We start from the raw sequence: 22,285 nt of genomic DNA on the forward strand, positions 1-22,285 counted from the left end.
GTCATAAGCACAAATCAATTGTTAGAAAAGAGCGCAAGTGCGTCTCATCGCTAACAAATCTAAATTTCATTTGCTAGCAGAGTTATGAAATGTTTCCTCTATCAAATGTCACATAGTCCCACTTAAACACAAATGGTTGGGAGAGGACCTACATCCATTGTTCGATCGTCCTCTACATGGGTGAAACAAAAGAAAGTTAACAGTCAAGTCTTTAAATAGTCAGAGCCAAGGGATGCGTGGACACAATCAGGCTGTCCCATACACCAGAGAGAGACAAAGAGACGGATGGAGAGAATTCACTCTACTCTCCAAAGGTTTGGAATCAAGGACAAAGACAAATCTAATAAATTCTATTTAGAGACGGCTCAAAATATAGAATAATTATGGCTGCCATATTTGCAGCTCAATCAATCAACAATAAGGGTAAGAATGAGGCCACTGAGTCCAGTCAATCCACCGAAGGACTCAGGTTATTAGAGCTACTAATTAGGTGTCGACCAAAGACGTTCAAATGCTTATTGTCTCCTGATTTTACATTTGAAATTATAGCCTGAGGTGCCTGTGATGTTTTCTTTATACATATTTACTAATTAGCTAAGGAGTTCAAGTATGTGGAAGTCATGTTTATGAGTAATGTTAGGATGGAAGGAGAGATGAATCAACCGATTGGGGCTTTTTCTGCAGTAATAGAGGTGCTGCTCTGGTCTGTTGTGGTGAAGAAGTTTAGCTATAAGGTGAAGCTCTCAATTTACTGCTTTGTCTAACAGTCCATCCCTCATCTATGTTCATGAGGTATGAATCATGACCAAAAGAACAAGACCAGATAAAAACTGCTGAAAGAATCTTCTTTCATAGAGGGGCTGGACTCAGCCTTAGAGATTAGGTGAGGACCTCCATCATCCGGGGTGAGCTCAGAATGGAGTTATTGCTCCTCTACTTTGAAAGAAGTCAGCTGAGGTGGTTTGGGCATGAGATTAGGATGCCTATTGGATGTTCTCCTTCTGGAAATTTTTTGTGCAAGTCCCACTGGGAGGAGACCGCAAGGCAGACCCAGAACTTGTTGGGTGAGTTATCATGTTTGGGACTGCCCTGGGATCCAGCAGGAGGAGTGGAAGAAAGCGATGTCTACATTTCCCTCCTCAACCCGTTACCTCCATGACCCGACCTTGGAAAAAAGCAGAAAAAAAGGATGGACTGATGGACTCTTTGTTTTGAGGCAATGATTTGTTCTTAAGTTTTGCAAACTTGTTCCATTCTTTTATTTGCATTCTGCACCAGGTAAACAAAATTCCTCTGTGCAAGCTTTCAGAAGCTCGGCCTGTTTTTTTTTTCCTTCATGTTTTTGTTTTGTATTGAACAGAAATGATTAGAAACAAATCAAAAAGAAAAGAAGTAAGATGCTGAAGAAAAGGAAATGACAGTTTAACGTTTGTGCAATTCCCTCTTTTTTTAATTGACGCTTCATCAGAAGACGGTGTGATTTTAATTTGACAGCATTCAGCACACCATCGCTCAGTATTGGCAGAAGTCAAAATCTGCAAAAATGCAATGATAGATGGAGGGACTTCTTTAGGTGACTGTGCAATTCTGCTCACATCAGGGAAACAACACATGGCCGAGGGAGGGGGGGAAAATCAATGCAGATATCAGTTAAGGCACAAAACAGTCGGGCAGAGCTGTTGGCTAACTCGCCCACTTGTGCTGCATCAAAATGAAACACATAAATCATTAATATATACATGTCTGACTCTGGGTGTCCTCGCTGCTTTGTGGAAAAAGTATTTGATAGAATCAGAGGCCGACCGACGCCTCTCGTCCTGCTGCCCTAGCTGCTCCACCTTGGAGCTTTGCATCATGGAAACCAGAGCTCGGATCGATCCGTAGCCCCATGTTAACTGCACCCCAGAGAGGCGGCAGCCTCGTCTGCTGTTCAGGTATGTGCGCGCGCGTGCCTCTGTGTGTCCATACGGTCAATCTCATCACAGAGCTAACAGAGAAAAATGGATAAACAGTGGCAAAGCAAACACTGTGCCTGACAGGAGGGAAAAGGAGATGAGAAGGGAGGGACGGTGAGAGACGAATGGGGAGGCGGGAGAGACATTACGGTCACAGGAGTAACCAAGGAGAATAAAGACTAAAAGAAATATAAAAGAGAGAAGAAAAACAAAAAAGGGACAAAATTGAGGACAACCCAGACAATATGAGCTGACAAAGCTATTGTTGATAAAAAAAATAGGGAAAAGTAGCAATAGATGAGAGTATAATTTGGATGAGAGTAGACAATCATCCAACATATGCAATTTGATTTTTGGACTAAACAAAGGAAATGAGATTTTGAGTGACAAGTGCTGACTCATGCCTTGCCTTTACTCTCTAATCCAAACGGTTTTAGTCATTGGATTGATTCAGGAGGAGAAGACACACCCACACAACAAGACATCCTGACCTATCCGTGCCTTAACCCCACTAACCATAACCCTAAATTTACTGCAATAATACGATAACTCACTTTAATCTGCAGAGTACCTACTTCTATTCTCCTGGATACCTACTTCAATAATTATCTTTTTAGCTTTTAACTAAAACTCAACAAACCTACATATGACCCTTTAGGCTGGCAACTTACCATAACCTATTCTATAAATTAAAAACCTTTAAGAATCATTCCTACTGTTCCTGGGCTACACAGAGGAGATGGGATCTTGAGTTTGTTCCTTAACTTAGGCCCTCTAATCCAAACTGTTTTAGTTATTGAAATAATTCAGAACGACTCTCTGAGATACAAGAAACACACCCTTTACCCTAGACTGATCAAAAAGGAGGTATAGGCCATGAACAAGTATAAAAAAAGGAAAAAGCTGATCCCTCATTCTGGAAATAATGTTGTGAAAAGATTAGTATATTTCACAAGGCCTGTAATGAGGCTATTTGTGACAACGGGCAATGAAAAACGCCCATGTTTAAGACCGTTTTACTGCTGTTGTACGGCTTTATCACAACTTTGTGAGTCTGAACTCGTGCGCACGGAGCTATGTGTATGTGAGCGTGGTTATTAATATTTTAAATCACTTTAATTACAAAAAAAGGAAAAATTGCACCAGTTGGCCAAAAGCAATTAAGGGAACTTTAATCTCCTTAGCAATTATGCTGTGGGGCATCCTTAACGCAGTCATTTCTGCCTGCTACATTTCTAGAAAGGTCAGTGAAAATTGCTTTGTGTTATTAGAACAAAGACTTGGCAATGAGCTTGCGAGGTTCTCTTGACAATTTGTTCGCTGCCATCCTTCAGCCGCCTTCCTGGCCATCTGTATCCAGTCCTCTCTGTGCCCGTCTCTCACTCCGTGAATCTGCCGTTCTCTCGCAAGTGTTGATTAGTGTGAAAAAAGTAGTGTATTGTGTGTGTGAGTGCGTGTGTATGTGTGGAGGGGTATTCTTGTCTGAAGCACTGTATTAAAAGCCTCACTGTCCCTTGTTGATTTGACTACAATGTTAAGAAAAGCAAACAAAACACAGTCATGATTAGGTTGGTGTGAAGACACTTGCTTCTGTAAGCCACACAAGTGTGCACGCCCTGCCTGTTGCTGTGTTCCTGCACGCCTTTACTGAATCATCTCATTGTAATTTTTGGATAATTTATCATCTCTCCTCGAAGCCCTCCCTCGTCGCGCAAACTCACACTCCTCCGAGTTCTCTCCTCCTCTCTTTTCGGAGTGTCTGTCCTTCCCTCCTGCCTCAATCTGTCCATCCGTCCACCCATCTGGCGGAGGTGAGGAGCGTTAGGCCGAGGAGAGGAAAGTGGAGTGGAGCGAAGGATGGAGCGACAGCTGGAGCCCAGTCAGACAAGGAGAAACAAATTACCCCTCTAACGAGAGCCATTCATCATCTCTTCATCTCTCCCTTCTTTTATCCCTCGCTTCTCGCACACCTCTCCATGAAGCACACCTGGATAGCAACTCCGGCAGAAAAATAACGTCATAACCTAACGCACAACTTTAGCCGATGTTGCTCTCGTTTATTCCCCACCGGTGTGGCTTGTGCTTCAGAGTCAGTCAGTCAGCATACGCTTTCACAATGATAACAAAACAAAAAAAACTAACGGCGGGGGTGTGGCGGTGTTGGAGGGGTCCAACGTGATAAGGCTGATGTGAAATGATTGGCGCGTGAGCTCGAAGAGTGAGGAAAGAGAAGCGCCGTAGCCTCGCTGGCACATGGAGAGACTCATTACCATGGCTGCTGTCATCACAGATGTTGGACTGAGGGGGAGCTGTCAGTCAGCGTGTGTGAGTCTAACTGTACCCAAAAGTGTGTGTATGTGTGTGTTAGTGCCTGACAGTATACTGGGGGCTATTTAGACAGCTGCTGACACAATGAGCCCTTTTCTCTATTTAGTGCAGTCTGTCTCCTCCATCTCAATTTCTTTTCCTGTTTCTCCTCCTTTCCCCCCTCTTTTTTTTTCTTGTTTTACTCAAGGCTTTGCCTCCTCTTCCTCCCTTATTCATTGCTTTGTAATATCTTAGATTTAGTTTAACTGTGCATCTTGCACACCTGTTGTTGTCTTTATGTGCGAGCAACAAATGGATCCAGGAATGTTTCGAGCTCATTTGCTTTGTGCTTGCAAATGTTTCTTCTAACCCTTTCCCTTTTCCTCTGTAATCAGCTGCAGAGAATGAGCGACACAGTGACTAAAGAGGGAAAGGACAGATGAGTCTAAAATTTAGCGGACATGTTTTAATTAATAAAGTTGGGTTCTAGTAGCCCAAAGAGAAGATTGTATCACTGGCTGTTTCTTTGATGTGTAACAGAGTGTCCGGGTTCTTCTCTCGCCTGAAGCTCTCCTCTGCTCGTGCTCAGTTCCTCTCTGTCTCTCTCTGTCGCCCTGAGCTCATGTTTAGGATGCCTTCTTCCCAGGAGAAACAGAAAAGGTGCCACTTTCAGCTTTTCAAAATTCTTTGAGACTTAAATTTGAGGCTTATAATTTAAACTACTTAGAGACTGTCATTTAAAATTTTATTTTTTTTGTCCCTGAAATGTGACAATAATAATCACATGTAATTACATTTGACCAATTAATGTGTCAGTGTTAGGTCACTCAGTTTGGCTTATGAAAATAAAAAATATGGAAAGCTATCAATTTTAGCCATTATCCACTAACATCAGCTCTCTATCTCTGATAATAAACTGATTCTTATGCAATCTCTCTGTAAAACTACATGTTAAAGGTATTGAAACCAATAAATAAAGCCCCAAGATACCCTCACACGTATACAAACTCAATAATTTTTTTTCTTTTTTTGAAGAAAAGGGTGTTTGACTATGGCGCAAATGTATTAGTCAATACAGACATCTTAAATAATTGCCATGATTTATCATTTACTTTGGGAGAACTGTGAAATAACTTATTTTGAAATGAACAGGATAAAACAAACATGACTGGCAATGAGTGCTTTTGGGCTTTTAGCAAGAGCTGAAGGCACAAAGTCACAAAGAAAAGCTCTAAAACTCACGACAAGATGAGCATCACTTCCAAATGCACTGCAGAACAAAGACGATTTTTTTTTTCTTTTTCTGATGAAGTGCTCTCATGATTGTTATACGCTTGAATAAAATGGGACAAACTGTAAATCCTTAAGAATTTAGATCAATGCCAGAATTATCCCTTCACCCTCTTCCCGTAACTTTTGTCATCTCAATCATGATTTTTGTTTGGTGCTATTCAAACGGCGATTGAACATCCTGCACACAGTGTTGAGTCTAAATAGACTAGGTAAAAAGCATGAAAGCCACACGCCGGCATGCTTTTTACTGTTTACTGTTCCCTGGCGCAATTATGATAGTTAACGAGGTAAATCCATCAACTCATAACAAGAGACAAGTAAATAGCCCCTTTTTTGAGTGAATCTCCCTATACTTCTAAACAACATATGTACACTATGTTGTACATATGTGCACTCATTCTTTTTTAGGTCAAGAATCAAATCCAAATCTACTAAAGCTGACACCATCACTGTTTAGAAGTAATCAGTCTGGGTGATTCGTGACCTCTCAACAATATCCTCGTATGAGGAGATGTGCACAAGAATAATATGAGCTACTATCAATAGGAAATAAAAAATAGGAGATGTGTTCTGTAATTTGTGCAATGTGTCATTAAATGAATCACATCAGAAAAAACAAACAAACCACAAAACTCACAGCTAAACGAGAGGTCTTTAGTGTTCGATACTGAGTGTAACACTGACTTCTTTTCATTGACTTATTTTGGTTATGAGTTATGTAAATGTATACAGTGCACAAACACACAGACTGTATCGATAAACAGACACCGTTATTGGCAAAAAAAAAGATGTATAATGCAACACAGGGCTTAAAGAAAACAAAAAAGTGTTTATGTACTTTAAAGCTGAGTATGAGTACACAATCAAATAGTTTCTATTGTTTAGATTTGCTCAAGCTTCACTTTGATATGATAAGATTAGGTGAATGAATAAAACTAGGACTCCTTGGAGGAATGCATACCATTGACTGCCTTGCAAGCCAAAGGTTTAAACAAGGATATCATGTGATTTGTTAGTGCCTGAAGTATGTGATTGAGATGGCTCCTAGCTACTACCAAACCAAAATTTGACTCAATATCTTTAAAATTGAGTAATAGTCACATTTGTGTTACCAAAGGTAAATTACCTGTAGTGGCCATCTTGAATTGGGTTGACTCCAAAAGTTATTGAATTGTAAATGTGCATCCAATGATTACTTTATGGGAGTTTCATTAAAATCTGTTTAGTGGTTTAATGCTTCATGAGATGTGTTGCTTACTGACATCATGGTTGACTCAATCAGTTAATGCCAAAGTTTTAAAACAAGGATGACGCTCCGCTATGATCAGACCAAATCTTAACTCAGTATTTGTAAAATTGTCAGAGTTATATCCGTTTTTGTAAATAATAAGGTTGATTATTTGTTGTGGCCATCTTGAACTGGATTGATTCCAAAAGTGAAACGTTATAGATGAACATCTGCCAGTTATTTCCTGAGAGTTTCATTAAAATCCATTCAGTCATTCGTGAGGTATTTTGCTAACAGACAAGCACATAAACACATACACACAGCCAATTACATGATCACCCACCTAAAGAAGATTTAACTCTTGTATCACCACCCAGGCAAAATCATTTTAACTCTGAAACCACACGGCAATAATTTTGGCCTTGTCAGCTTTTTTAGACAGGATGATGAAACTATGTCGTAGTGCTCCTCATCCCAAATGCATGTGTTTTAAGCTTTACCTACTTGCCGGATTTGTCTGGTGTTGATCATAAGATATAAATTGGTTTTGCAATTTTTTTATTTACTTATGTAGCCATACTGCACAGTTTATAAAATAACAAAAATGTAACCAAATACATTTCCATACAGGTGAAGATTTTGCATTTATGGATGTGAACAATGTGCTACAGGGTGCTGCACTGAAAGGAAACCCCCAGGATTCCAACATGTGCTTCAGGATGTCCATCCTTGATTTCGTCCTCAATCAAGAGGCCATTTTTCATCTTGAAAAGAGGAGAGATGAGGACAAACCTCACATGACACAAGGTTATACACTCAACCTTTTCACCCAGACGGACAAATGCCGTCCAGGATCTATCTGCATGCGCTAATTGAAACATGGTTCCCTGTCGCACACGCATGCACCCGTGTTTGTGTGTTTGCAGCCCTTCGCAGCATTAGGATGCTACGGCACAGTCATGCTGTCTACTGTCTGAGATGTCCACCCTGTGACTGGGGGCAACCATGGAGGCTGCATTACCATATAAATTACATCCATGTTGCCGCTGCTGCTGAGGATTGATGGTATTGTTATGGATTCTACACGTCGGACCCTCATTGAAAACAATCGAATGAAAATAGCCTCCTCCTACAATATAAATACAAACGCGTGCACGGGTCCATGAACAAGCACACTTGGCTAATAGTGCGCGCGCATGCAGACATAAACAAGTACACTACACGTGAAAACACATAAAACCGGAAGGACCCTCGACCCAAGGTGCAGAGGGAGAGGCACCGATCTGCTCAACCTTTCATTCCCTGTGAACAGCTCCGTAATGGAGCTCTGCAGAGGGGGAAATATCTGGGTGAAAAAGGTCCCTGTGCCAGCGTGTGTGTATGTGTGTGTGTGTGAGGAACCTGGAGAACCTGAACCCATCTGGTTTCTGTTTAAACTAAGTTTTTCTGTGCCAACTAATAAATCAATCTGATAGTGGCAAAGGACAAAGGAGAACATAAATCAGCGGGAAAATAATAACGTGAAATGTTGTGTGTCACTTTCCACAAAACCTCAGGGCAACAGCAACTTTAAAAAGTACCTAAAGTTGTATTTACTTCCAAGTTTGAACTTTTTGTCAAAAAAAAAAAATACATGTATATATATAAATATACAGTGACAACTGCATCTCTGACAAAAATATTTTTAACCTAAAATACAGGTTGTATATAGTCAGTGTTATGACACCAGCAGGCATGTTTTTATGATTTCTCACTTAAACTTAAGTGTGGTACTGTGAAAAGGGTTAAAGCAGTCAGTACCTTAAATGCAGTAGATAGCTTGTTGTAAATACACAGTTTAGAGAAATAAACCTTTACAATGTATTCCCATTTGCATTGTGTATTTATTTACAAAGATGTCTATGATTATTTACTCTGAAGACTGTCTCAGTCAGTGGCACATTTCATGACAAAACACCCCTCATTGCAAAATGAAATGTGAGACAACCACGAGTGAACCACTTTGAAAGGTTTAAGATTCAACTTAACTGCATTACAATTGGACGTCAGAAAAAAACAATAAGATTTGCTATTTGTTGTGCCCAGTAATCAGGCCAACAAATTATTAGCAATACAAGTCTATGATGTAGTGTTATGCACTCAACCACTGTAGCAACATACGTATTTCCTCATAGAGGTAATATACTAAGTGTGTGACTTACAGTATTTAATGAGTTACAAACTGACAGAAATAAAATTAAAAACTTTACTACTGCAGCTATTAACACTTTTCTGCCATACTGGATTTTGAGGATGGGTTGATCTGGAATCTTCAACCTTTCAAGCCCAAATTTAAATTTGGGGGTGGGGGGTGGGGGGTGATGATCTATACATCATCTTTATGATTGGTATTTAAACAAGAGAAATCTTCTAAAGGACGTGAAAGAGACAAAAAAGTATAATAAATAATTTGCTACACACTACTTGTACACGGGTAAGACGAGACTTTGAATTATTCTGCACAAAATACATTTTCACGTGTACCCCTGCAAAAATATATTAAATATTGATTTAAAAAATAACAAAAGTGTTGGATACACTTAAAAAAAATTAACTAAAGGTTATGAATTTCCTGCAACAACACTTCTGCTAAATATTAAGGCAAGAATTAATAAAAGCTTATTGCTTGGTTCCAGACAAATTCAGAGATAAACTCCTAAATGCTAGTCATTGAAGCTTAAATTGCATGTTTACTCCAATTGAAGACACCCTACATTTACTGCCTGATTATACTTTTGTCTCCGCTTCCCTTTTTCGTGGTGGGTAGAAAATCTCTTTGCACAGCCCACAATTCTTGAAATGCAGCGAGACAAAGCTTGAGCCAAAACAAAGCAATCATCCGACATCGGAAAATACAGTTATCAAGAATCAAATGCATATGGAATTGCTCATGAAAAGAAGTGTTTAAAAACAAAATAAAACTAACCCCCCCAAAAAAAGAAAAGAAAATCCAAAACAAAACCAGAACTCACAGCGTACAGAAACACACAGTTTAACCATGTATCTTATAGAGGCACAGACTTTTATGTTCACACAAACAAAGGTTTCCACACAAATACCTGCTGATCAGCGCGGTGCCTCTGAACCACTTGCCAAGTGCAACAGTTGCTACGGAAATATAGTACAGAGGTAAAAAAAAAAACACTTGAAAAAACGAAAGAAAAAAATGAAAAGAGATAGAGAAAGAACTAAAGCTGCAAAAAAGGAATATTAGAAATTTCAAAAACAATTATTGTCAGTATCCACGAAAGACAAGTGACCGAAAAACTGTGCTGGAATGAGTCTTTTTGTCTGTAAGCAAAATATCTCATGAACCCCTGGATGGATTTTAATGACACTTTCAGGAAAAAATCAATGAATGGACGTCTACAACAGATTAAGAATATACTCTGAGCGGTACACATTGTGTGGCATCTTTGCTTAGAACTTTGGCATTACCTATTGGCATCAGCCCTGTTTGTCTGTTAACAAAATATGTCATAAACACCTTCACAGATTTTATTAAAACTTTCAGAAAGTAACTGCTAGATCTATAGCTTCAGTCAATTTAACAGAAATTGAACAAAAATTTGATGTGGTAGAAGCTGAGAGTTATCCCCAACACGAGCTCTGAGAACAAATAGATTGCATAAGATGTCACAATATTGCATGAGGATGTGCATAGTATCATTTTCAAGGTTTGACCAAAATGACTATGACTTCATTTCTCATCAGAAGAGGATCTTAGTCTAAAACTCTGGTAATGGAAAGCAATATGCATTCCATCAAGGAATGTTTGTCCTTTACATGTCTGATGTTTTGTCCTAATTATGTTTAATACAGTTGTTAGTGATGTTAAGATTAATATCAGTTTCACATATATTTGTCAGACGCTGCATCACGTAAAGCGTATGTGTGTTCTTGTGAAGATGAGTCAGCACTATTGACGACCTGCACACACAGCCCCTGCTATCCTCCACGACGGGATCAGCTGTAGGAGACATGATGCATTTAGAGCCAATGGATAATGACTGTTTGTGGCCTGTTGCTGAGAGAAGCCTCTCCTCTCTTTGATGTTCTGCAGACTTTATTTATAGAAGGAGCATAAAGAGAGGGACTCAGAGCTAAGAAACACAGTAAGCCACATTTTGTTCTCCATAACTCGCCTGCTGTTGAGCGTGGTGAGCTCTCAGCAAGAACAGGGCCGAGAGTCGACTCAGTCGGGGCAAAATTGATAACTTTTGCTCCTTAGCTCGTGCCTCTGCACATTAGCTTTGGGTGTGTAATGTATCAGAGAGACACTGCACCATGAGGGCGCATTTGATACGCTGGGACCCTAATTTTTTGAAGTGTATGCGTTTTAGAAAGAGTTGACAAAATAATAATAATAAAAAAAAAACAACCTGAGCAAGTTTTCAAGATTTTACAAAAGTTACTGCCTGCCACTCAAAGGCAATAATGTTTTTGCCCGTGTCTGTGTGTGAACTGCTTGACAGATTCTAACGAAACTCTCAGCAAGTAATCACTGAACGTAATTCAAGATGGCTGCCGCAGCTAATCATTTTTCAAAAAGTAATCACTGGATGTACATCAATAACTGATTACCTTTTGGTGCCATTTCAATTCAAGATGGCCACGACAACCAAGTGACCTTGCCAAACAGGGAAAATGGCTGCAACTGATTCAACTTTACAGATATTGTGCTAAAATGTGGCATATAAAATGTAGATGAGAGTCATGCCCAGCACATTGATGAAAACAGCTATAACTTTATCATTTTTCAATATGAGATGATTTCAGCCAAAAACTCTGGCTGAAAGTCGGTGGGTGATATGCATTCCTACAAAGAATACTAAGGCTTTAATTTAAATCGGCAAAGGTCACATTTATTACATTGGTCCACAGTGGAAAATATTTCAGTTTTACATAAAGAAGTTGTAAAATAGTTACATCATTATTTTTTTCTTGGTTGCTTTATTTCTTTTGATTTACCTGTTATTTTTTTAATAAAAGCTAGATTTATTACCTCAACTGTACCCTTTACATACATTTTTATAAAACAATAATTTTACATTTTTATTACCAAAGAAATTTATTCTTCCAGTTCTGTTATCCATCCATCCATCCATCCATCCATCCATCCATCCATCCATCCATGTTTTCTGCAGGACTGCTCTCCTACAGCCTTACAATTAGCACAGCTTGCATCAGCTGACATCAGCTGACTCAGAGGAATATTGAAGTCCCCGTGCTAATGGACTTAACATGCAGTTGTGTTTCCAGGTGCATGCAGAAGTGTGTATTTTGGAGTGCTTGTTTGTGGTCCCGTTTTGCACAAACACTCTCTTGCAAACGTGATGCAACTCCCTGGGGAGCAACCTGCAAACCCTTTCAGTTCATAAACAGTTGTGCCCAGCCAAGCGCAGGCAAAAAGCCCTTGCAAGGCATCGCTGGAGGCAGACGGCCCAGTCAAATGTTTAACATTAGTCCATTTTAGTCTCACCCTTTACCAAGAGCCACAGATCTGGGAGACAAATAATAAATGCTAATCTTTAGTAGGGCGAAGCCAAGTCAGTCAATGTAAGCTGAGAGCGTCGAATGAGATTTTTAATTACTGCATGACCTGGGGTATATTAGCGCATATTAATGAGGATCATTAACCTAGAGGTAACTAAGACCCCCCCTCCTTAACTACAACTGATAGCACCTCTGCTGTCTGCTTCTGCACAGTCAGTGTCTGAATTCTTGTGTGCACATAAGCATATGTGTGTTTATTAAGAAAAATCTCACAGGAAATATCACACACACTTATTCCATCCTTTATAATGTGCAGCGTGTCCTTGGCACAAGTTCACTTGTGAACTCAGTTTTCCGTTAACTTTAAGAACTTCCTAAAATTAGCGGGGAAAACAGTTCTAAATGCAGAATCTTGAATGGTAACTTTTTGATTTATGCTCATTTTTTGAAATGACTGAATGCAGGCACAGGCACGGTGAAAATTTCTGTCTTTTGTGTAGCTCAGACGAAATAAATAATACTTTTCTACGTGGAATAAGTAGGAGCAGGTCGGAGCAAAATGAAGGATGAGCAGAAAGAAACCACAATTTCGACTCATATATGCAAAGGTTAAGGTAATTTCAAAGGATAAAGAAGAGGGTATGCGGAAAAAAAGAAAAAAAAGGAGAAAGTTTCTGCACATTTCTCTTTTAACTACGAGGGGCTGAAGAGGAAGAGAAGAGGTCCTATTTTCTAACCCCTGCGGTGTAAATGTCAGGGTTGATATTGACGTCACCCACCCATCATTCCAGGTTTCTGCACCCCCCAACACACACACACGTCCAGTGTCCCTTTTTCTGCAACCCTATGTATCAGCTTCAGTCTTGTAGTGCCATTACACTGCAGTCCCAGAGGTACAGTGGCACATGCTTTTATCTCAGAAGAGAGCAAACCAGTTGTGTTTGGCTTAGCTACACACACACACACACACACACACACACACATATATATATACACGCATTTACAAACTCATTCATGCACACTTGCCTCCGTAAAGATACACTAATGCATGCACTGTTTTCATCTGTCCATTTCTTTCTACTCTCCTGTCTTAGCAGTTTATCCTTTCATCTTTACATAACAGTTTGGGGTAGGGGTGGGCCCTTAGTGACCTGTTTGCCCCCCCACACACACACGCACACACATACACTCAAAACTCTGGTAATTCACAGTGCACGGCCTCGTCCACCTGAGGCTTGTTCCCTTCCCCAACTCCAAATCTATGTCCTGCTTTCCCAAGTCAGTAATCCAACTGGTTATAAAAGTACGAATAGGATAAGAAGTACACGGCCAGTTCTGAAGGGACTGAGCTGCATAGATTCAAACACAACCCTTATATATGAAATATAGGTCATCACAACAGAGGTAACAGGGCTCCTTTGTGCTGTGAATTGAAAGGGGGGTTAAAAAAAAGAGGCCTGTGTTGTTGAGAGTTCTGTGAGGTTGCATGCACAATGGAGGCAATCACTTGAACACTGAGATTTTCTGTATAGTTCTGGTACAGAATAAGTGGGAATAATGCTGCTCTCTGCTAGCCATTTACATTAGATTGTACAGTGTAATGGTAAGTGTAATATGGCTGACTGCACCACAGTTTGCTCTGGATATAGACAATGGCAAGTGAGCCTGGGGTACATTTTTATGTAAATTTTGTATCCGAATGTGTGCTCCAGCCTGTGTGTGTGTGTGTGAACGCATCGTGGATTAATTGCCATTCCCAGTGGTCGTCAAGAGTGCGCGAAGCTCCTGCGGGACATCTGCACCTTCATTAGACTCTACTGATCATCACAGTGCATTACCAAGAGAGGGTCTGTTCCCATCTTTCATCGCTCCTTCACTTTACTACTCCCCTGCTTCTTTCCCATTCTGCCATTCTTCAACATTTTTCATTTTTTTACTCGATGCCTTGCTTCTCAAGCAGACCCCGCAGCTCTGTTTTCTTTAAATGTTTTCTTCATGGTATTTCTGGGTTTATTAATGGCCTAGGCAGAGAGAAAAAGACATTTCATACCCCCTTTTTAACCAACCTTAACTGTGTGCTAGTGCCAGTTTGGCGGCAAATCAAACCTGCAAACCTTTTTTAAAATCGCGCCATATATGTCAGTGTATAATCTGAACCTTCTTTTAGTCTGACTCTTAATTTCTGTCACGGATCACAAAGAGACAGCTTTTCTCTTTCACGGATCACAGTGTTTATCTCATTCCCCCTGCAAACAGTAGTCGGCATGTGTAAATGTCGCTTACAACACAGTCACAAATGGGAGTTTATGACAGGGTTTAGCTCCACAAGCTGGTGATATTAAAACATCGAACATTTGTGAGCACAGCTGCAAATACCGCTTATGCATGCAGCATAAACTACGGCTTGGTTTTACTTATTTTCCCCTTGGATTTTTATTTTGTGGTGGTCACAAAAATGTAGTTAGTCTTGTTGATCATAAAAATTCATATTTCATAGTCTGTTGTGGCAGCTCTGGAACATGTTTTTGTTGCTGTTTGCTGAAACATTTCTTAAAATTTTCCAAACTTGTAAATTAGTTGGACTATAGAGTGCAGCTGGTCCAAATTCGCCCCTGAACCGCTGCTCCACTGTGCATTCTTCTACATCAATTTGCAATGGCTTATGATTTCACCGCCTCTCCTCTCATCCTTCAATATTTCTGTCACCCCCTCCCTTTCCCCCCTTTACCCCCTGTGCACTTCCTCTCCACCCTCGTAGCACAATTTTTTGCATTTTCCTTCCCATCAGCCTTCCTTTTCGTCATTATTTCCCAGTTAATACATCTTACTGTCTCCATCCCCGGTTGTGAGTGGTTCCTACCCCCGGGGGGGCGGTGGGTTCGCTTGCAACTCCCCCTACAGACATGTAAGGCACCCCTCTTCCCCCCTCCAACTCCTCTGACACATCCCTCATTTTCCCCCAACTCTCTCTCTCTCTCCCCTCTTTTCTCTGCAGTGGATGAGAGACGCCAGCTGGAGGAAACAGAGAGAAATGGGCCCAATTACAGCATTGGGAACTGAAAGTTGGCTAATTAACTCTAATTCGCTAACAAACTGCTTTTTCACCAAGAATCATCTCTCTCCGTCACATGGCATACGCATGCATAAGAATCTGCATTTGCACTGCCAAAACTGATTAAAAAAACGAAAAAAAAGAAAGAAAAAGAAGAACGTGAAAAGACACCCAACAATATATACACAACTACAGGTACACACAAAAGCATAGAAAAAACCCATATCCTCCCTCACAACCCATTCACTTTCAACACACAAACACACACACAGAAGCTCACATGCCCACACCAAAAGCACACAAGACCCACTTGCTCAGCTGTATTTACCGCGAGGGCAATATGTTGATTACGTTAGCGAGGCTGATTATTGCACAGTGACAGTAAAGGAAACAAATGTCTTTCATAGGCAGCCATCTATCTCCGCAAGAGAGCTCCTAGCTATAGACTAGAGCGGCAAATGACTGCGCCGTATCCAGCTATGACAGACAAAAAGAAGAAGAAGAAGAAGAAGAAAAAAAGAAAGCAGGAACAGGATGAAGAGGGGGGAAAGAACTGAAAGAGTGATTACACGAATGAGGGGAGGACAAGGAAAAAAAGTTAGCAGAGCCCCAGATGGAGAGGAGGAAAGAGATGAAGAACAGAATGAAATGAAGAGGAGGGTGAAGACGTGCAAAGAGTGATTCTGTGGATTTTGCACTAAACCTGTAAAGCAGTTTGCCCCGACAACAGAGTAATTACAGGGATAACAATAACTTTATCTGGAGGAAAGATGGTATCTGGGGTAAAACACAAACTCGCACCTCATTCATAAATGTACAGACTGTAGGAGGTTTCATTATTTACTGTATAAGGAATTACCATGTAGGCAACACTTAGAACAATGAGCTTGCCAGTGCTGCGGTGTCAGAGCAGTTGCCTAGTAGGTGAATATCATCTGAAGTGGCAGCTCGATTCTGCACAAACACACTCAAACACAAGCTAGCAACAATACAAGACACACAGAACCTAGTATAAGTAGGAAGGGTGAAAGGATCTCTTAAAACTATTGTTAGAGAGTCAGTATATCATCCCACTTTGCTCAGTGATTTATAACTGTGTTACAAGATAGGACAAGCAGAATAACAAATGTGTTTATTACCATACAATACAACACAATTTAGTATGCAGGAGTTTGGCTATGGGTGGGCACAGGCAGGCCCACCAGCTTTTAGGCAAAGACTGCCCAGTCAAATCGCTTGATTTTTTGGCACTTAAATAATGACGATTCTAGACTACCAATTAAAGAACCATATCAAACAGATAAAACACTACTTTTAATTTTAGAACCTCATATTGTCCGTGAACTGACTGTACATTACAGTATTAATATGGTGTGTTTTTGATGTTTTATATGGCTGCTGTGTCTGAAGCTAGTTCAGTTGATCTAGTTGGATTTGTTTGTAAGGACTGCCGAGGTATATCCCTGTAGACCAGGGGTTCAGGTTTTGTTCACCACTCCACTGAATAAATGCCACTAAAACCAGTTTCTTTTGGTTACTGAGTGAGTCTGCATTGATGCTGTACAAATAATAAAAATAATACTCAGAATTGTATTTATCATCTAAATTTTTACTTCTGATTTGCAAGATACAGTAGCTGCAAAATTTGAATTTTTGGTCGGACCAAAGAATGCTTGATTTTCCTGGAGTCCCAAAGGAATTTTTTTAAACAACCTGATGAACTTATAGTTTATGTTTTAAAGTAGCAATATATACCAAATATCAGCTGACTTGATCCCTTAGCAGAAGCTTTTCTGACCCCAGTAAAATTTGGCTTTCATGTAGAAAATAAAGTAACAAAAACTTTTGACTGAATAAAGATTATATTTTAACAAAAATGGCCTGATTAATATATATCTGAACAACTGAAAGAAAGAATGACACATTCATTCAACCCTATTTAAAAGTTTCACGGCAAAATAGAAAAATAACTGAAAAAAATAATGATCATTTTAGTGACGAGTTACAACTGCTTACATTGTTCAGTGTAAGTTCAAATAAAGATACACGATCTTAGTATCATTTGAAATATATTTTTAGATCTTTCAAACTAAATCATTTGTTTTAAAATAAACCTTGTGCATATTTTATTCTAAGAGCCAGAAGTTTCTGCACCTGTTGTTTTATGGGTCAGAAGCTGAATAGTTTGGGAATCATTGTAGAAAACATACATGTAAACAGTTTCCATTTTATTTTCAAGTTGTGGTAAAGTTGGTGGCCCACTAACTTACTGTCAGGCCCATTTGAAAACTCATTTCTGGCTAAGCCCCCCTGACGGTATGGCACATAATGACACATTACAATTTGTTATATTATGTTCTGATACAATATATTATAATACAGTGCAATATGATGCATTATGAAATGGTTTAACATGTTACAGTATGATACAAGGGACTCTATTGTCCGCTTCGAAAAATTTGAATTCCGTGCCAACTCAATTTGGGCCCTAATAAAGAATACATAAATAAACATTAAAAGTAATTCAATACAATACCAACATAATCCACCAGTAGGACACATCGCATATTTCCTACTTCAAAAAGATACATAAATATATATATAAGGATAAAAAAAGACAAATACAAATGTAAACATGGGTAAAAAGCACCAGTGTGCACACACAGTATGGATAAAAATTCCTCTTTTCAGTTTTATCTCTACCTTTCTTCTTCACTTTTCTATCTTCTTTTCTCCTTTTTTTTCTCCATCTTTTACCAACTTTCACTCTGTTCTCATCCAATAAATTTCTACCCAACTGTCTTCCTCTCCAACTCTACCTTTCTTATTGATTTTTCCGGCAATGAGATTGATGGTTACCCTTCTTCCCCCTCTCTCTCTCGATCTGTTTCTGTGATCCACCTCCTTTCCACTTGCTTCATCTCTGTCCCGCTCTCACACCTCATTAGCACCGGTAATACTCCGAGTAGCTGAGGACACCATTCACTGGATGTGTGCGTGATGACCACACACTCAAGAAGGGAATGTGTCTGGGAAGAGGAGATGAGTTTTCCCATCTGATCCCATTTCTTCGTCTAGGCCCCGCTCTCCGTTTGCGCCGGCAGAAAATCCGATGGAAATGCAATCACAATCAGTTAAGGGCCCAGACGAGGACGGACACACACTCGCACACGCACACAAGACATGCACAAACATACTCTCTAGCCCACTACCGCAAGGGAGCCATGCAGAAAATTGTTTTGGACATGGCGATGAGGAAAGGGGCTCGAGATGTGGTGATGGGGTGGGGTGGGGTGGGGGCTTTTTAATTTACATTTTTAATGTAAAATATCATTCAAGAGGGAAAGTTAGGCATCTCATTATACCGCTTCTTTATTGCGCATAAGGCACATCAGTCTCAGGGTACTGTGTCCTGGAAAATATGAACGCTCACACATACATAAACACATGCGTGAAGAACCTGCAGGGCCCTCCAGCCATAATCAGCAAGTTAAAAATTGGGCCGCTCCTCAGACCCCATAAATCAGAAATAATCTACTCTGCATTCCAGATATCATCAGTCAAAGATAATCTATGTCTTTGGGATCCCACCTACTCACAGCCATACGGAAGGGGGGTCACTTTGGAAAAACTCTAACATTAAGAAAACTGCTAACTCTTTGTATGGGAGAATGAAGTGACTTTAGGCACCTGGAAGATTTAACCTCAACTTTTCTCTGCTCCACTTTCCGAGGCAAACAGAGAGGAACAAATCCGAACAGGTGAGTTTGGATTGTGGGCATTGTTAAAAGAATTTAATGCTGGCTGCAGCTGGGAAATGCAATGTGAGAACTGTAGGTCTTTAGTGTCATTGCTAAATCCTCAGTAAGACAATATTTATGTCCAACTGCACAAAGTTCTTCAATAATTGCTAGATGTTGTCTTTTTGTTGCTTAGTCATAGTTATTTTTTTCTTATGAATAATAAAAACTGCACTCTAGTTCCAGAGCTACAACCAAAAAGAATGAACTAACAGACTGAAACACACCACAGCTCTGAGGAAGTTTGAGAATGGTCGATGATTCTTTAGCCAAATCCCATTTCTCTTTCACCTATCGCTTGTTCCTTTTTATTAAGTCATGACAAATGGTGGTTAAAATATTTCGCATGAAATGAGCCATCGGTTGTTGCCAGGATGCCTTTACATAAACATATACATTGTCAAAATTCCCACATACGGTGTGTTTACATGGTATCCAATCACAACAGATTCCAACTATATCACAAAACGAATAAGAACCCCTCTAACTACAACTTTGTGAAAGTGGTAAAGGGTGTTGATTTTTTTAATACAAATGGGAAACTTTAATAAATTTAAAATACAAACAGATTTTCACAGAATACAAGATGTGCAGGATCTACACACAAATCACAAATTTATAAAGTTCTTTGAACAACAATTTAGTCTTTATATCGCCAGACTCCTTGTAACCTCTCTGTCTAGAGAAGCATTTCAAGGTTAGAACAGATTCAAGGTTTTGTCCTTTTTTAAAGTTCACAGTGACCCAGCTTCAGCTCAGGTCAAACACTTTTAATGACTTATCAACATGCAAATACGTAAACACCATTTTTGCTGGCTGAACACTGGCTTTCTGGAAACCCATTTCTTTGCACAAACAGGCTTGAGCTTACTGTGACAATTCTTGCACACAGGTTCATGCCTTCACTGCATAACCTTTCTGCGTCTCTGATAGTTTTCTCCTTCACATTCCACTGGCTGTTAAACAGTTACCTTCAAATAATATTTTATATAATAATTTGGCTCCACCAGGGAAGGAGGAAAAAGTTCCCAATTCCTTCAACATTAAAGATTTGACCACGTTTTAATATAAAACACAAATTACTTACAGTTCGGGCTATAAGTCACCAATCAGAATGGCCAGGGGTTCAAGCATTGCTAAACTGCCACCACTGGACCCTTGAAAGAGCCCCTTAGCCCTGTCTGCCCCTCAAGCATGGTAACTTGACCGACTTTGAACACTGATCCAATCTTTTTAACAAGCTGAATCAAGCAAATCAACAGCACTGTATGCAAACCTCTGACTCATGCCACTTTAAGGTCATGATTCTGTGACTTGTCCCTTTGCTGTGAGAGTAGGAGCCAACATTCTGTTGAAGGACAGACGTTGTTTTTGTTTTATGCAGTTCTAATCTTTTCGTGGAGTCTACAACAGACAGAATGAACAGTTTACAGATGGAATTCATAATCTCAGTCTGTCTGCACGCTTAGTCTAGTCAATCAAATGAAGCACTCAATGATAACCCACCTCTGGGGGTCAAAGCCAGCGATGCAGCTCCATAAATGAGACTATGTGGCCCTCATAGGTCCCTGAGCAACCCTATGGCATCTTGTGTCGAAAGCGATCAGTGCCAAGCCATCAGTCTGACATCCAGGCTGCCGTGAGGATCAGACACCTGCAAGGAAGGCTAGTGGTGTTGCCTCTCGTGGCACAAGTTCATTTTGTTGCTTTCAAAGCATAAAAACTTAAATCACTATAGATTCTTATCCATAATGAAGTACCATCGGGGAGGTATGTGATGCTCGTTTTACAGCATGACAACGACCAGTGTCATAATGAGCTAACTTCAGCAACAAGACAACTAAAGAGTCCTACAGCAGATGGTGGGGCCCCAACAGAGCACTGGTCTCAATATTGTAGTCAGTCTGGGATTACACGAAGAGATGGCAACCATAGGGACAATAATTCCACAATAAACTACTCCAATATTGCAACAAATTTGTAACTGCATTCTGATTTATGCAAACAATTTTATATGAGTATTTAAAACAGGATCTCTGCCATGCAGCAATTCAGATTCAGCACCTGCTTTTTTTATCATGTTGAGTAGCTATTTTAAAGCAGCAGGACTCGTGCCCGCACCCCGATAATCCTGCTGCAATGACCTCCTTGTCAAATAAAGTCTAGTTTCACAAAGTAATGCAAACACGCAGCTGGAAAATGAACCCAACACTGCCCTTCCTCTCCTTCCTCCTCCTTTTCTTTCTCCTTTCACGCTGTTTTTTGTCCTCCACAAGTCTCCTGCAGTTCTTAAAGGCTGAGACGGCACCGTGGGAGTCTGATCACTACTGAGTCCACATGCGCACAACCAGACGGACACACACACACTCTGAGTTTCTTTTGTGCTGCAGAAGGAAAAAAAGGAGAAAAAAAAAATAAAAATAAAAATGCACCTTTAGGAGTGAGTCTGTCAAAAATGAAATTGCTGGCTGCATTACAAGCCTTTGAAGGTATTGAAAACTCATTTTTACAATCACCCCACAGGCAGGCAGAGAGACGTCTGTGAGCATTGCGTGTGTGCATGTGTGTGAGAAAACAGTTTTCACCAGCTGTGTTAGACAATCCTCTCTGTTCTTTTAGTCAGTTTGCAGCTGATTATTATTGTCTTGGATACAGTTTGTTGTTGCTGTTCTTCAGCCCTCCTCCCCACCCCGCCGCATCTTCGCCGAGATAATCCTTACCTCTCTCTTTCCTTCGAACTCTAAAGCAAAGTCATTTCTCCCCCGAAACACTCCCCCCGCGGGGGGAAAACAAACTTTCAAAGCAAGCCAAACAATGAGTCACACACACACACACACACACAAAATCCTTGGTGAAAAGACGCACTCCCGCAGAGGGACATCAAGAGGCGCTGAACGGACATAATGGCTTTCTGATAATTATTCATAAAGGTGACTTTTGTGCAAGAGGCCGAACTCAGCAGCAACAGAATGAGCCTGGAGTCAGCCACAGCAGAAGCAGATGATCAAGATTATGGCCACACACACACAGAGACACACACACTTTCAGACAACATAAGGCACGCATGTATGCAGATTCCATGACTCTGGCCCGTCATAACATTTCAATTAGCTGC

At 40.2% G+C, this 22,285-nt stretch overlaps 1 protein-coding gene across 9 annotated transcripts in view; it reads right to left on the reverse strand.

The window, feature by feature from the left end:
* The window catches only part of tenm2 (teneurin transmembrane protein 2), a 253,742-nt gene that overhangs the window by 74,130 nt on the left and 157,327 nt on the right, over nt 1-22,285 (reverse strand). The window lies entirely within an intron of this gene.

This window comes from Kryptolebias marmoratus, linkage group LG9 (assembly GCF_001649575.2).
Source record: "Kryptolebias marmoratus isolate JLee-2015 linkage group LG9, ASM164957v2, whole genome shotgun sequence".
Lineage (NCBI taxonomy): Eukaryota > Metazoa > Chordata > Actinopteri > Cyprinodontiformes > Rivulidae > Kryptolebias > Kryptolebias marmoratus.